Here is a 14,472-nt window from a genome sequence, read left to right on the forward strand (position 1 = left end):
ATTTACATATTTGACTTTCAAACTGAATGTTACAAAATGAAATATACCAGAATATCTGAAAGGAAGGACAGGTACTGCTTCTCCTTTTTGTTATGAAAGGCAATACAGAGAAATTTTCAGCTCTTGTCCTACAGCTGTTTCAAAGTAGCGTGACCTAAAAATCACAACTCTGAGACTAGCAGGTGAGTGCAAGAGAACAGGCCAGGAAAAGCTGAGGTTCTATTAATTCTTGCTTGCTCAGCACAGTTTGCAGTCTCTGCAGCCTCATCAGGTACATCATTCTTGCTTTAATATGTAAGAGTGAGCAGCAAATGTGAGTGAGTTTTCTCAGTCCCATCTGGCTTCTACAGAACAGCGCATGTCTCTTGCAAGGGGTTTCATACTGCAGGAGTTGTGCTATACTTAACCCATGTCATCTCTGGCAAGTGTCTGGAAGATTCAGGCATCACCAAACTCTTCATTTTATATCTTTAATGAATGAGTGGGTAAGAGTGTATTAGGCAATCCAGGCTTGCAGTTCATCCTGTAGCAGTCACCATTGTGATCAAGCTAGCTATAACTTGAGAGATTTCCAGTTTCCTTACCTAGTTTGTTCAACATTGGTTCACTGAGAAGGGAGATCGTCACTGCGTTGGGCAAGTCATTTGATTTTTCCAAAGATGTAAACTCAGTTGGGTGTTGGCTTGTCCACATGACTTCAAAGGGAAGCTTATTGCCAGAGATTGCAAGATATCAAAATTCACAAACAGTTCTGTACCATGAGAGTTGTTTCATCACCATAGATGACATCAGTGAACTTTTGCAGGCAAGTGTATATTATGACAATGGGGTTTTTTTCAGAATAAAGGAACATCTATGCAAGTGTTGTTGAATTTATCTATTTCCAAAATAATATGGAAAAAAATGCCTGACGTTGTATATCTGTGAAAAGTTCTACTGTTTGGTAATATGGAGAGGAAAATTGATCAGCAAATTTATAATTTCTGTTTTTTTCTTCAGGCAGGTAACAGTTCCATGTTCGCTTCATAAATGAAGCAGCTTTAAGCACATTCGTATTCCTTCTGGAGTGACAGACTGAGTCTGCATCTGTTGTTGCTGCCCATGACTCCATACACATGATATAGAAATGAGGACAATTTGTGTTCATTACTGTGAAACCAACACTGAATTGAACAACGACAAGAAGAGTGTGCACTTAGCAGGACGGTATCTTATGTGAATATCTACCTTGTGTGGCATTTGGGGATTTTTAATTGCATTGCTACTTGCAGCTGACTCTGGCAAACAATGTACATGTCCTGAAAAAAAACATCTTTCAAATGCCTCCAATTATGTATAATCACTGAAAGTCATAAATACTTTTGCATCTTTAATTTAAGTTCTGTGTCCTCTACCTTACCTTGGTGTCTTCAGATGGAGTTCTCTGAACTGACAGAAAACGCAGAAATGGATACAGATAACATACTCTTCGATATTGTATATAAAACTTGAAAGCAAAGTCATGCCATGGACCCATGTTCAGCCTTTTACTTATAAGGAACTGTATTTATGCCTGGCAAAGGTTGTGTGTACTGCAACATGTGGTCTCTGTCAGGTGCCAGGTGGCTGGTTGCCCACCCCAGAAAGCCTCAAGAATTCATCAGCGTTGGTGGTCTCTGTTCAGGAGAAGCAAATACTTGATGAAGACAAAGTAAACAGGAGGTGAACATACGTCACAGATCTTCGAAGCATTAAGAGCAACTGCTGGGTATGTGAACATTGATGAAATTTCCAGACATGCTAAGGGAAGGGAGAGTAAAGAGTCTGAATTGCGTTCAAACATCAGAATGAAGACAAACCCATGAAATGCATTTTAAATGCTGAAGATGCATGCCATTGATACCTTGTCTTTAAATGTATAGCATAGAAAATCTGAAAGATCCTGAGAGTGTATTTAGCTTTTACTTACATCAGCTGTAATTAATGTTTGCATTGTGTTTAAAGTGATTAGTAAGCTTTAATATCCTGGCATTCTCCACTCTTGAAGTTAATTCTCTAAAAACAAAAGGGAAAGGCTTTGTGTCCCCCTTGTCTTCTGCATCTATTGCTGTTATAGCATCCATGGAATCTGTACAGGACTGATGTATAGACATGCATTTTCAAGTAAATCCTAAAAATACCATGGAAAAAAGTTACAAGCGTAGTTGTGCATCTTTTTATCTTGGCTCTTTCCAGATAATGGGTGTGAGTTATTTATCTGTATTAATGGTTTTAACTTCAGAAGGTAAAGGTGTCACTTCAGATGACAATTGTCTATCATCAAACTGACTAGGTAACCAAGAGTTTTAGCTCAAGTAACTTGAAAACGTAAAAACCCCAAACCAACTAAACAAAAAAAGCCCATCACCCTTTTCATTCTATGCATAAAGTTGGAGTTCTCTTTACTTCATTTTTTATGAATTCTTGTGTAAATTTTAATAATCTGCTGAATTTTATAAGAACCATGCATAAAAGAATATGACATACATATAATATATAAGTGCGTGTGTATGTGTGCGTGTGTGTGTGTGTATATTATTGGTAAGACTGACTCATCTTTCATACTTACCAACAGAAAAAAACCCACTCAAAACCTTACCATGTTTGATGACAGAGCGTACATGTGCGTGTAGCCACTGCATGGAATTTTAACACTACTGAGACCGATGTCAAAACTTGTCATTAATTCACTGATGCAAGGATTTGGCCATGTGGAACTCTTTTTTTATTTATATCAAGGCCTTTTTGCACTTCCCAAGTGTCAAAAAAGGGTCCTCAGGTCCTGTTCAGATGGTATAAATTACCATAGTGCCATTAACATTAACAGAGTTTTGGAGTTTGCATCATCTGAGGAATTTGTCTTAGACTAGCTCAAAAGAAGTTTAATGTGAGAATCAGGCCTTCATTTCTATTCAGAAAATGCTGGAGCAAACACCACTTCATAAGAAATAATCAAGGTTGCCCAGCACTTCTAAAAAGCAAATGCATTCCAAATTTTAGATCGGTAAAAATCAAACAATAGGATTCCCCACCTGCAGCTCAGTTTCTTTTGTCATTGTGGAATTCTTTACTCACAAGGCCCTGATATGTTGTGTTTCAAACTTACTTGAGGGTTACCCTGAAAGAAATGTCACCGTGACCTAACTGGTGGGAAATTTACACCTTGTTGGTAATGTGGAGATTAACTACTTGTAGGTTTCAACAAAACAGAAGTGAATCCACAGTAAATGGAAGCAACTATCCTTACACATTTTACAAAAAATGTAGATACCTCATGTTACTGTACAATACATTGTCAAAGCAAGCTTATGGATTTAAGATTTTGCAAGTTGTTTGGGTTTTTTTTTTTACTTTGGTTAAACAAAAATCTTTTATTTACTAGTGTTCTTTGTTCATAAGAATGTTCTCTTTCTTAAATGTGTTCTTTACAGAAAATCAGATACACAATATTTTACATTGGTGTGCCCCAAATCAGATTTTGATACTCAAAATGTATAATGTTTTAGGCTCCTCAGTCTACTGTTCAATACTACAGAAAATATCAGTTGTAAATTGAAACATACATTAAACCCAGATAGACTGGTGCAAAATGCTCACCTTCCAAGAGTAACAAAAGAGTAGCTAAGTCACCTCCAGATAATGTCTGATACTGTAATCTTTTCCATGGAGCAAAGCAAATTAAAGGCACATGAAAACAGAAAGAAAATTCATGTCTGAAGCTTCCAATTTCACATCACAAACATCTTTGAATATGCACCAAAGTTGTGTAACAGAACTGTTGTTGGAGCTCATGTTCTCTGCACCTCATTTTGAGAGATCTGAACAAAATATTGGGTGTTCTTAATCATTTTTGCAGAGCAGAAGGACAGTTCTAGACATTTGTGGATAAAGAGGATTGCATGGCACTTGGAAATGTAATCGTGAAATTATTTCAGTTCCTGTGCCTGATTTGTCTACTCACTGTGAAAGCATTTACTTTGGATATATTGAAATTTTGAAAGGCTACTGACTCATGAGACATCTTTGAAGTTGAGGGAAATAGAATGAGTTACTGTTCAGTGGGAGTAGGAATGGCAGAAATAGGCCTTTAATTGCTTCTTTAACCAGCTGTAAGCTAATTTGTGAAGAGTGATCAGTTTTTCAGTCGCATTTTTGGGTATACAGAGCCCATGCTTTAAGTCAGTTAGCAAATGAAGACCCTTTCTCTTGGAAGGAAGTTGGGGAGAAAAGAGTGTTGTGGTTTTTACACAAAAGTAAAACAGTATATATTTTTTTCAGATACCTGTGGCTTTGTGAGGAACTAACATTTTCATGCTTCCTTTGGAGTAGTTGAACTTTGCATGCAATTAATAGTGGCCTTGTGAGAATACAAAGCAGATAATGATATACTGAGTAATGCAATGTGCTACTTTAGATGTGTGTTTACTTGAATAAATAAATGGTACTTGTTTCATCACAAGGTCATTTTATAAGTAAGCTTATAAGTAAGCTTATAAAATGTGCTATATAATAGAGTGAGTATGTGTAAAACCTGCACATTTTTTAGATTCTAATCTTCACCAGCCCTGTTTTCTCTGTTGCTCTCTCTTTGTAATATGCTGAAACTTTTCAGTACACACAATACAACTATTAAATTGAAAAGGTAACTGTATATATAAAATACAGATATTTTGAGTTAGATTTACATTTAAGACTTATCCAACATTCTTCACTTCAGGAATCTGATTCAACTGTCTATTAAATGCAGATCTACAGTAATGGTGGCATGTTGCTATTATGTTATCAAATTGATGGAACGCGGAAACTTCAGACTCTTTAGTGATAGAGACACAGACGTTTGCTGGTTGTATCATGGGCAAATTCATTTCTTTCACTGTAAATGTCAGCACAGTCTTGCATAGTTACATTCTGACTGAAGGTAATCAACAAAGTTTATAAAATGTGATGTGTCTGTATATATATGTCCTCTTAAAGATAGATGTTTTCCCAGATCCTTTTTTATACCAGTTCAAATTTGGAATTTACATTATATACATATACTTTATTGTTCTAAATAAAGATATTATGCACTGCCAAATAATTAGTATATTGCATTGTGTCAGTCCTGTTTAAAGCCTTTTTTTAAGTCCTGTCTTCTCCTGGAATAATTTTCTGCAGGAATGTATGCCACTAATGCAGACTCCTTCATAATCCTTTCATTTTAATCCTGCATTTTGAAGTCTTGTGTTGCCAGACTGTATGTCCTCATTATCAGCCTTCAGTGCTGATCCATTGTGTATCTGTAATTATGAAAATTATTCCAGTTTCAGAATTAAAAGTTTCTTGGAGCTCGTTAATAAGCTTAAACTTGTTTGTGCCCTGCTTTAGGTAGTTTTTCACGTTCCATTCTTGCTATTAGCTGCATGCTGGATTTTAATTTAGTTTACCACTAAAAAGTCTCAATGTTGTTGATACGCTCCTCTTGCAGTGTGACATTTATCAATTCAAGAATTTATTACAAATAACAGGGTTTTCCAGCTGCAGCCAGAGCTTATCCCATAAAGATGGCATCCTTCCTTTCAGGTTTCAACAGTTTATTGTGGCTTTTCAGTAAGAAGCACAGGACATGGGATGAGGTTGGGAGGAAAAACAGCTGCTCAGGGAGCTCCAGCACCTCTCCGCTCCTGAGAAAGAAAGAAAGGATGCCACCCTACAAAGGAAGAGATAAACCTACTGAGGCTTTCAACCTACCTTGGAGAGAGGTAAGGAGCTTTGAAAGAAAGAGAGGCGAAGCTGCAGTAGATAGATACAGGAGGTTTACAAGTATGAGTGAGGTACAGGCTGGACCAATGAGTAAGAGCAGAGAGCAGGGTTAATGGGCTAGGAAACAGAGGAACAGGATTTCAGGGTGGCAAAATTTAGGGCACAGACAAGAATAAGAGCTGTGGCTGTTGGTCTGGGCACTGCAAGAAATGAAGAGCTGATGAGCTTGAAGAAGGCTGTGGAGCAGTGGATCTCTGTGCTGATGGTGTAGCACAAGCTGTGCCCTGAGGAGCAGCACTGCTGCAATGGACAGTCAGTTCAGCCAGGGCTAGGTGAGCATCATGTAGCTGCAGCGGCTGGATGGAGATGGCTAAAGTCAGAGGGTTGTGATCAATAGGACAGTCTAGCTGGAGGCCTGTATCTAGTGGAGTGCCTCAGGGGGTCAGTACTGGGACCAGTATATTAATCAGTGACTCGGATGAGGGAATAGAGTGCACCATCTGCAAGTTTGCTGGGAACACAAAACTGGGAGGGGTGGCTGACACACCAGAGGGCTGTGCTGCCATTCAGCAAGACCTAGACAAACTGGAGAGTTGGCCAAGGAGGAATTTCATGAAATGTAACGAGGGCAAGTATAGAGTCTTTTATCTGGGGAAGAACAACCCAAGGTACCAGCATCGGCTGGGGACAGATCTGTTGGAGACCAGCATAGGGGAAAGGGACCTGAGGGCCCTGGTGGACATCAGGATGATCATGAGCTAGTAATGTGCCCTCATGGCCAAGAAGGAGGAACTTCTTCAGTGTGAGGGTGATGGAGCACTGGAACATACTGCACAGAGAGTTTGTGGAGTCTCCTTCTCTGGACACATTCAAAACCCACCTGGATGTGTTCCTGTGTGACCTAATCTAGGTGGTCCTCCTCTGGCATGGAGGTTGGACTAGTTGATCTTTCAAGGACCCTTCCAACCCTTAAAATTCTGTGATTCTGTGATTCTGCAATGAGCATGCTTTATGTGGAAAGCAGCATTACTGTAAGAAAAAAGAGACAAGCTTGAGCTGAAATTTCAGGAAGGCAGAATTTAGAGCAGAGTATCTGGAAACGAGATGTGAGAGCTCTGAAGTAACAAAACAGCTTTCACTGAAGTCAGGAGTTGGCAGTTGGTAATCTGGTTCAAAGTCCAGATGGAGATCAGTGACAAGCAGTGTCCCTCAGAGGTCTGTATAGGGACCAATACTGTTTAATATCTTCATCAGTAATATAGACAGTGGTGTCGAGTGCATCCACAGCAAGTTTGCTGACAGCAATCTGTGTGGTGCAGTCAACACACCTGAGGGATAGGATGCTATCCAGAGGAACCTGGAAAAGCTTGAGAAGTGAACCCATCTGATCCTCATGAGGTTCAGTAAGGCGAAGTGCAAGGTCCTGCCCATGGGTCAGGGCAATCCCAAGTACAACTGGAGGCAGGGCAACAAAGAATGAATTGAGAGCTGAGGAAAAGGACTTGGGGGTGTTGGTTGACAAAAAGTTCAACATGAACCAACAGCATGTGCTTGCAGCCTAGAAAGCCAACTGTATCCTGGACTGCATCAAAAGAAGCATGACCAACAGGTCAGAGGAGGTGATTTTCCTCTTCTACTCAGTTCTTGTGAGACCTCACTTGGAGTACTGAGTCCAGTTCTGGAACCTTCAGCCCAGGAAAGACATGGAGCTGTGGGTACAAGTCCAGAGGACAAGGCATGAAGATGGTCAAAGGACTAGAGCACTTCTGCTGTGAACATTGGCTGAGAGATTTGGGCTTTTTCAGCCTGGATAAGAGAAGGATTGGAGGAGACTTTATTACAGCCTTTCAGTACTGAAAGACAGTTTATAAGAAAGATGGGGACAGACTTTATGGTAGGGCCTGTTGCAATAGGACAAGGGCTAATGGCTTTAAACTAAAAGAGGATAGATTTAGACTAGAACAGGTTGTCTAGAGAGATGGTAGATGGATGGGACTCTCCGCAACCTGAAATTAGACTAGGTGACCATTAAAGGTCCCTTCCAACCCAAACTGCTCTATGATGCTATGACATACACGGAGTAAAGGGTAAGGGTGAAAGGCTGGGAAAACAGATGTGACTCTTCAGCCAAAGAGATACCACCATAATGTTTTTGGTAGTCTGATTTGCAATTTTTGGTGCCTTACATAATGCTGACTCACCACCACTGCCACTTAATCTCAACCCTGGAGACTTAAATGGGCTAAAGGATGGAAAGAAATATTTACCTTCAGTTTTCCTTTTTCAGTGTCACCAAAACAATTAGTAAAAACCATCTCATTCGGTGGGAAAAATCAAAGGCAATTTTTGTCCCAGGCATGGAGAGCACTAATAATGGCATTTTCCTAATTCTGTCATGCAGAAAAACAGTGCTTATTATAATGAACTACTGTTTCTTGATAACAATACATTTCAACAGCTTAACACTTTCATGAAATGACTATTTTAGATCAGCTGTATAAATTCCCACTCCACATACATTCCGTATTACAATGCAGTGGGATTTTATTACATGTTAAATGTGCATTAGTAAATGTATTTTTGCCCAAAGTTTCTGAAGCACAGTACATAAAATGTTTTTAGTTTTAATGAGATGGGCTGTTTCTGGACTTCAGTCCACATTAACAATGTATAGAACCACTTCCTTACTACTCTTCATGTAGCCATTGATGATAAATTTTCTTCTAATGTTCATAAGTTTCTAAAATGGATTGTTTCCCAATAACTACACTGAAGCATGTGCCAACACAATCAAGTTTCTTGTTGTTATGTGCTTAATTGGAACTGTTATGTGCTGGTGTGCAGCAGAAAATAAGGTTAAATTAAAGCACAATGCCAAAATTGTGAAGAGTGAGGGAATGGCAGTTTAGCCCTCTTTTTGCTCCACCGTATCCCGAGGAAAGTTTTTTCAACATATAACAGGAAAAATCCCAAATGCTACTATAGCTCCCCTGACTTGTGGCCCTTTCTGCAAGATCCCACAATAAGCAAGCAGTAGCTAAAAATACAGATAAGACTTTCTCCAGACAGACGTGAGCCTTGGGCTTCTGGCCAGTCACAAAATACAGGGACAATTTTCCTTCTTTTTTGGCAAAGATATTTTCTTGAGCTCATGGAAGAATATTCGACTGAGATCACAAAAGCCTCTTTGTTTGTCACTAGTTCTGCTGTGCAGGATAATAGCATGATAGTAAAATTGGCCCAATTAGAGTAAAGAAGCTGCAGAGCAGAATGTATAGCTTTTGTCAGTTTAAGTGACTACCCCAAGTGACAAAATGTCATCTTAGAAATTTCACCTTGTCATCTCCTACATTGTGATTGATGATTATTAGGACCCCACAGGTTATTTAATCTGTCATGTTCTTAAAGTTAAATATTTTAGACCTTCCTTTTTCTCAGCAATGCTGTCATCATTAACAAAACACAGAACAGCCTTCACCTTTAGAAATGACAAAATGGGAATGTCTCTCAAAACCAATTAATAGCATCAGTGAAGGAAAAGACATAGCATCTAAATCTTTTGAATCGCATCCCTGAGAATAATGCAATGAGTTCTTTGGAGCAATTTCTCCTTTGCCAGAAGTTGAGAAGAAAGTATCCCATCAGCATGGTGGAACCACTTGGCAGTTTGTTGTTAAGCCTTTTTTGATACTGTTCCGGAGGAAGCCAATTGCCTCAGTCAGTAAGCACTGCATTTTCTGGGGTTTGTTTTAAATGCCTTAACCTTTGGATCAAACAAAGAGTGGTGCAAATGAATGATCCTGTTACATGCTGTAATTTGTTAGTTACTCACTACATTTCAAACAGAATCACTGATACACAGCACCATTTTAAGCAGGCACGCTAATGTACCTGCAATGTAGAGTGTGCCTGTGTGGGGTGAGGGTGCTGGGGGGTTGCTGGAGAGGAGGCAGTGTTTGCATTTAGTAAGCTTTACAGTAACTACCATGAACTTGAATCATACACCCTGAAGGAATGGCTGCACGTTACAGAATCTCTTTGCAAATCCACCCCTTGGCGAGAGGGAGCCTCAAGATTGCCAAGTCCCATGCACTGATCAAAAAGCTCTCTGGGCGCCCCACCCTGCTCTGCACTCCCCAGCCACCGGCAGCTCAGCACCGTCACCCTTCCTGCGCCGTGGCTGCACGTGCCAGAACCGCGCACACCTCCTGCGTCCCTGGGGGCACCTGTAATGAATCCATCTATGTTTCCATATGGGCCACCGAGGTTATTTAACTCAAAGTCAAAACCTGGCCCCAGGTTGCATAACTCAAACAGGTCTTCTGCATTTCAACCTGGACCATAACTGGAACCTCCCCAAAGACCCCCAGTTTTCCATCTTGCATACGTACACCTTTTGTGTCCTGTCCCTCCTTCAGCCTCCACCCTGTCTCCCTGCGCTCTCCTGTTGAGTCATACTCTGCAATTAAAGCCTCATATATCCCTGTGGTGCTTAGCAGCCCTGCCATTAGCAGTTTTTTATGTAGGCAGTAAACATTTGAGTTAGTATTTAGGAAGAAAACACTTGAAATTGTTTAGCAAAAGATTGGACTTCTGAAATTGTCCCAGCTGGCTTAATCTCAAAAGTTTCTGTATTTGTAACTCCGTTGAAGGGTGAGGTCACCAGGACCAGCAGATGTGGACATCATACAGTTATAACTGGTGTATTGCTAGTCTGACCACAAAGTGACTACACAGCTGTACACATGCAGGCTGCAAGAACAAAAACTCCATGAGAATTTTTCCTCAGAGGAAAAAAAAGTTATGCTGCATAAATATGTTAACCCTGTTTCCCCCTAAAAATATCTGCCATTCAGATTTGAGATAGCAACAGCTAGTCAAATTAATCAGATGTTCGTTTGTGCAATTGGTTATCCTAAAGGCCAGGCTGGGTGGGGGTCTGGGCAGCCTGGTTTCGTGAAGATGTTCCTGCCTGTGGCAGGAGGAATGGAACTAGATGATCTTTGAGGTCCCTTCCAACCCAGAGTATTCTGTGGGTCTGTGATTCTACTATTAATGAAAATGCCTGAACAGAATGACTGAAGTCTAACTTCTCCTTCTGGTAAACCTCTCTCTTGTTGGTTTTGCTCAGATCAATTATAGCTCATTTATCTGGGTTTCATCTTGCTGCATCCATATCCTGTGACCCTCACCTCTCCAGCCATGAGTCAGCTCAAGCCCCATGCTCTTCCCAGCCCTAATTCTGTGTCCATTACCAATCCTTGCTGTTTTGACCAAGGCTGAGGAGCAGCACATTTTCCGGCCCGAGACGCGCTATGCACCTGGCCTAGCACTGCATACACCTTCCGATGGCCATCCAGTAGCCAGGCTTGCACACTCTGACCAGTCAGATGACAAGAGAGAAGCACATGCAGCTTTCCAGGCTACACAGCATCCTCTGCCTCTTCACCCCACACCAGCAGCACTGCTCCACAGGCTGTGGGAAACCATGCCATGCCTTAGGTTCCCTCTGCCCTGGTCCCAGGAGCACTGCACTGTATATTGCACAGCAACACAGATTCAAAGGGAGAGAGGACCACTGTCTTGCTCCTGGGGAGCATGCTGCCAAGAAGCCCTTTGATTCCTTTTCCCTCCTTCCTAGGCAAGCGCTTTAGCAGTTCAACTATTGTCTAGCAGGGGGAATATCCATCATTCTCCTCGTGTGCAGTTATGGGGAGGTAGGTGCCTGATCCCAAATATTAAAAAAAAAAAAAAGGAGGGGGAAAAAAATAAAAGAGCAGGATTTCTGAAGAAAATCGAAAGATAAGCAACAATGCAGGAAGTCAGTATGACTGAAAGCAGCCTGAGATTGTTGTCAAATTCCCTGGTGGCTTTGTAAATATCATGTCTAAATATCGTGACAGTGGCTTAAAAATAAACTGCAAAGTTTGACTTCTCTACATTTTTAAGATTAGAAAAATGAAGTAACTCCAGGAAAATGTATAGGAGCTAAACAGCCTTCAGAAAAATGGTAGCATTTTAAATTATACTATATCTGCCTAGGTCTGTATGGAGTGACAGTGAACAACCCACAAACTTAAAAAAGCAACATTAAGGAAACAAATCATGTTGTACAGCAGCTCTGCACTCAAGAGATGAAATTTTTGAGGTTTTCAGGTCACTTAGTTTTTAGATAAACTTCTTTCCATGTCCTGGAATTCCATAACTTCTTTAGAAGGACAGAATAAGAAAAAAAAAAAAAACAAAAACAAAACCCAAAACCAAACACACCCCCCCCACCAGGTGAATGTAGCAAATTATTAATTCATATTAGACAGTTAATTATATGAAACTCTTATATATATCCATGGAATTTCACACAAGGATTCCTGAATTTAATCTGCCAATTTATAATGGACCTTGTACATTGCAAAAATCCATTTAATCTGAAGTGAAAGAGGTAAACAAGCGGATTTACTATGCAGAAAACTATTTAGTGTCATTATGGAAAAAATTCATTTCATTTCCACTTCAAACTTTTCTCTAGGGTTCCATAAAGTGATAACAGTGCTCTAATAAGGGCAGGGTTCAACTGCAGGAGACAGAGGCAGCCATCTTACACTACTGGCAATTAAACAAAGCATTTGAAATATCAGAACATGCTATCTACTCAGTAAGATGTTACTCTTGGAAATATAAAAGGCTAGTCGAAGAGGAAGCAGCAAAACAAGAAAACACAAGGTTGGTTTTGTTTTCCTTTGAAGTGTGTAAGATATCCTTTCTGTTCACAACCTTTTTCATGACCTTAAACACTTCTCTGCTCTATCAGTAGGGCATTTAACTTGCTTTCAGAGGTACCAAATACATACTGATTCTTCATTAGAAGTTTCCAGAGTGATTACAAGTTTCTTTCTGTTTCAACACATGTTCTGGATCTTAGCAGTTCTGGAAATCAACCAAATCTACAGCTCTAGTAAAAAATTTCTGCAGAAACATCTCTAGAGGTTATGTGTGTGCTTGTTATGGTTTATTGCCATTTAACACAGCTCCTCTGCTTTCAGAGCAAAGCTGACAGAACACCTCAGGCATTTTTTGACCATTTTGATATAAAATCAACCACACTCTCTCTTTTCTGTCAGCTCTGGAGGGAGACACAATGTCCAGCAAAGAACTGCTTATAGACACCTGAGAATGCGAAAAATCCCATCACAGCCAGTGGCAATCATTTGGCTGCTGTCTGCTCATAGGAATGAACAAACATGCCAACAGAATAAGCTGGTAAATCAACTCTCCAAAGAGCAAGCCTGTTGACTGAGCATTGTAAGAAAAAAGCTTGGTCATACCATACGATCTTCAGAAACATCAAAGCACAAGCTCCAGTTTTGAAATTATTCCCTGGAAAGTAGATTTATGATAATCAAGAAGATAAAGCCTTCCCTTCTTGCCTAATTTCCAGTTATATGAGGCACACTTCCTTCATTCCAGGCAGTGTTTCCCAATGACAGTCAAGACCTTAGAGCACCAGTGGGGCAAAAATAACCAAATCCGCTGTCTGTTGCAGATTAAAACAGATATGGAAAAGAAAGGAGTTTTAAAGTACTTTTGCTAAAACATTATTCCTCTGTGTTCAAAAAAAGATTTTGAGTCATTCTGTTTGCTGCAAGTACTAATGGGCAGAATTTACTTTCCACTGTAACCTTGAGGGCAAGGATTCAAGATTTTGTGCTAAGGAGAAAAAAAAAAGCAGTTACATTTTATCTGTCAATTGGGAACACTTACTTTACAATGTACAAAATTGATTAGTGTCTATAAAAATTTTCCATTTAGAGTTCAGCCAAGCATAGTATCTGCATTGTTTATTCCAAGAACTATTGTACTTTTTTCTTTTTTCTTCAAAATCTTTTGCAATCTTTTCCTCTTAAAATTAAGCCACTTCTAGTTCTTTGTCTCTTCAACTCTTGTTTGACCTTCTCTGTCTACCTCTAGGAGTAACAAAATAATTTTGTCAAACAGAAGCTTTAAAAAAATACTAAAGCTTTTTCAGCAAAAACTGTTGCTCAATTTTATGAATGACCCAGTATTCAATCTGAAGTGGATCTAATTCAGGTTTATCACATCCAACTGTGTCTAGATAAGATTTGTTATATTAAGTAGTAACCTAGCATAATAAAGACACAAAAGATGAATAAGCCTCATAGCAATAAAAGACAGACATCTCAGCTTTGTGAGAGATCACCTGTTTTCTTCTCCCTACATATAACTACGTGTAACTTCTCATTTTGCATTATGTCTAGAAACAGGAACTGAAATATTTTATCAGAGGTTCTTACTCGGTTGTGAAGCTTTAAAACTGGTCAGTTTCCTACTTTGATATTTTAGGAAACAGACTAGAAGAATAGCCCATCCTAACCAGTACTGTATTAGCAGTATCTTTGTGAGGCCTTAAGGAAGTCTTTTTTCACTAACCAGTGATGAAAAGCCCATGGTCTCCCTGGGTATACTCAGCTGATCATCAACCTTTACTACTGAAATACAGTCCTTTAGAGTTTCATTTCTAGCTCCATCGGTGCACTGTGTTACTTCCTTCCCTAAAGAATAGAGAATAACTTTTTCCATTTCTGTCTTCAGAAGCATTCTATACATTTGAATCCTAACAGCTTGGCTCTTTTCATCCTTTTCCAGATTAAACAACTTCCTGTCCTTCACAGGCCATGTTGCCAGCAAGCTCCATTT

This window comes from Gallinula chloropus, assembly GCF_964237585.1.
Source record: "Gallinula chloropus genome assembly, chromosome: 1".
In the NCBI taxonomy this organism is placed as follows: domain Eukaryota; kingdom Metazoa; phylum Chordata; class Aves; order Gruiformes; family Rallidae; genus Gallinula; species Gallinula chloropus.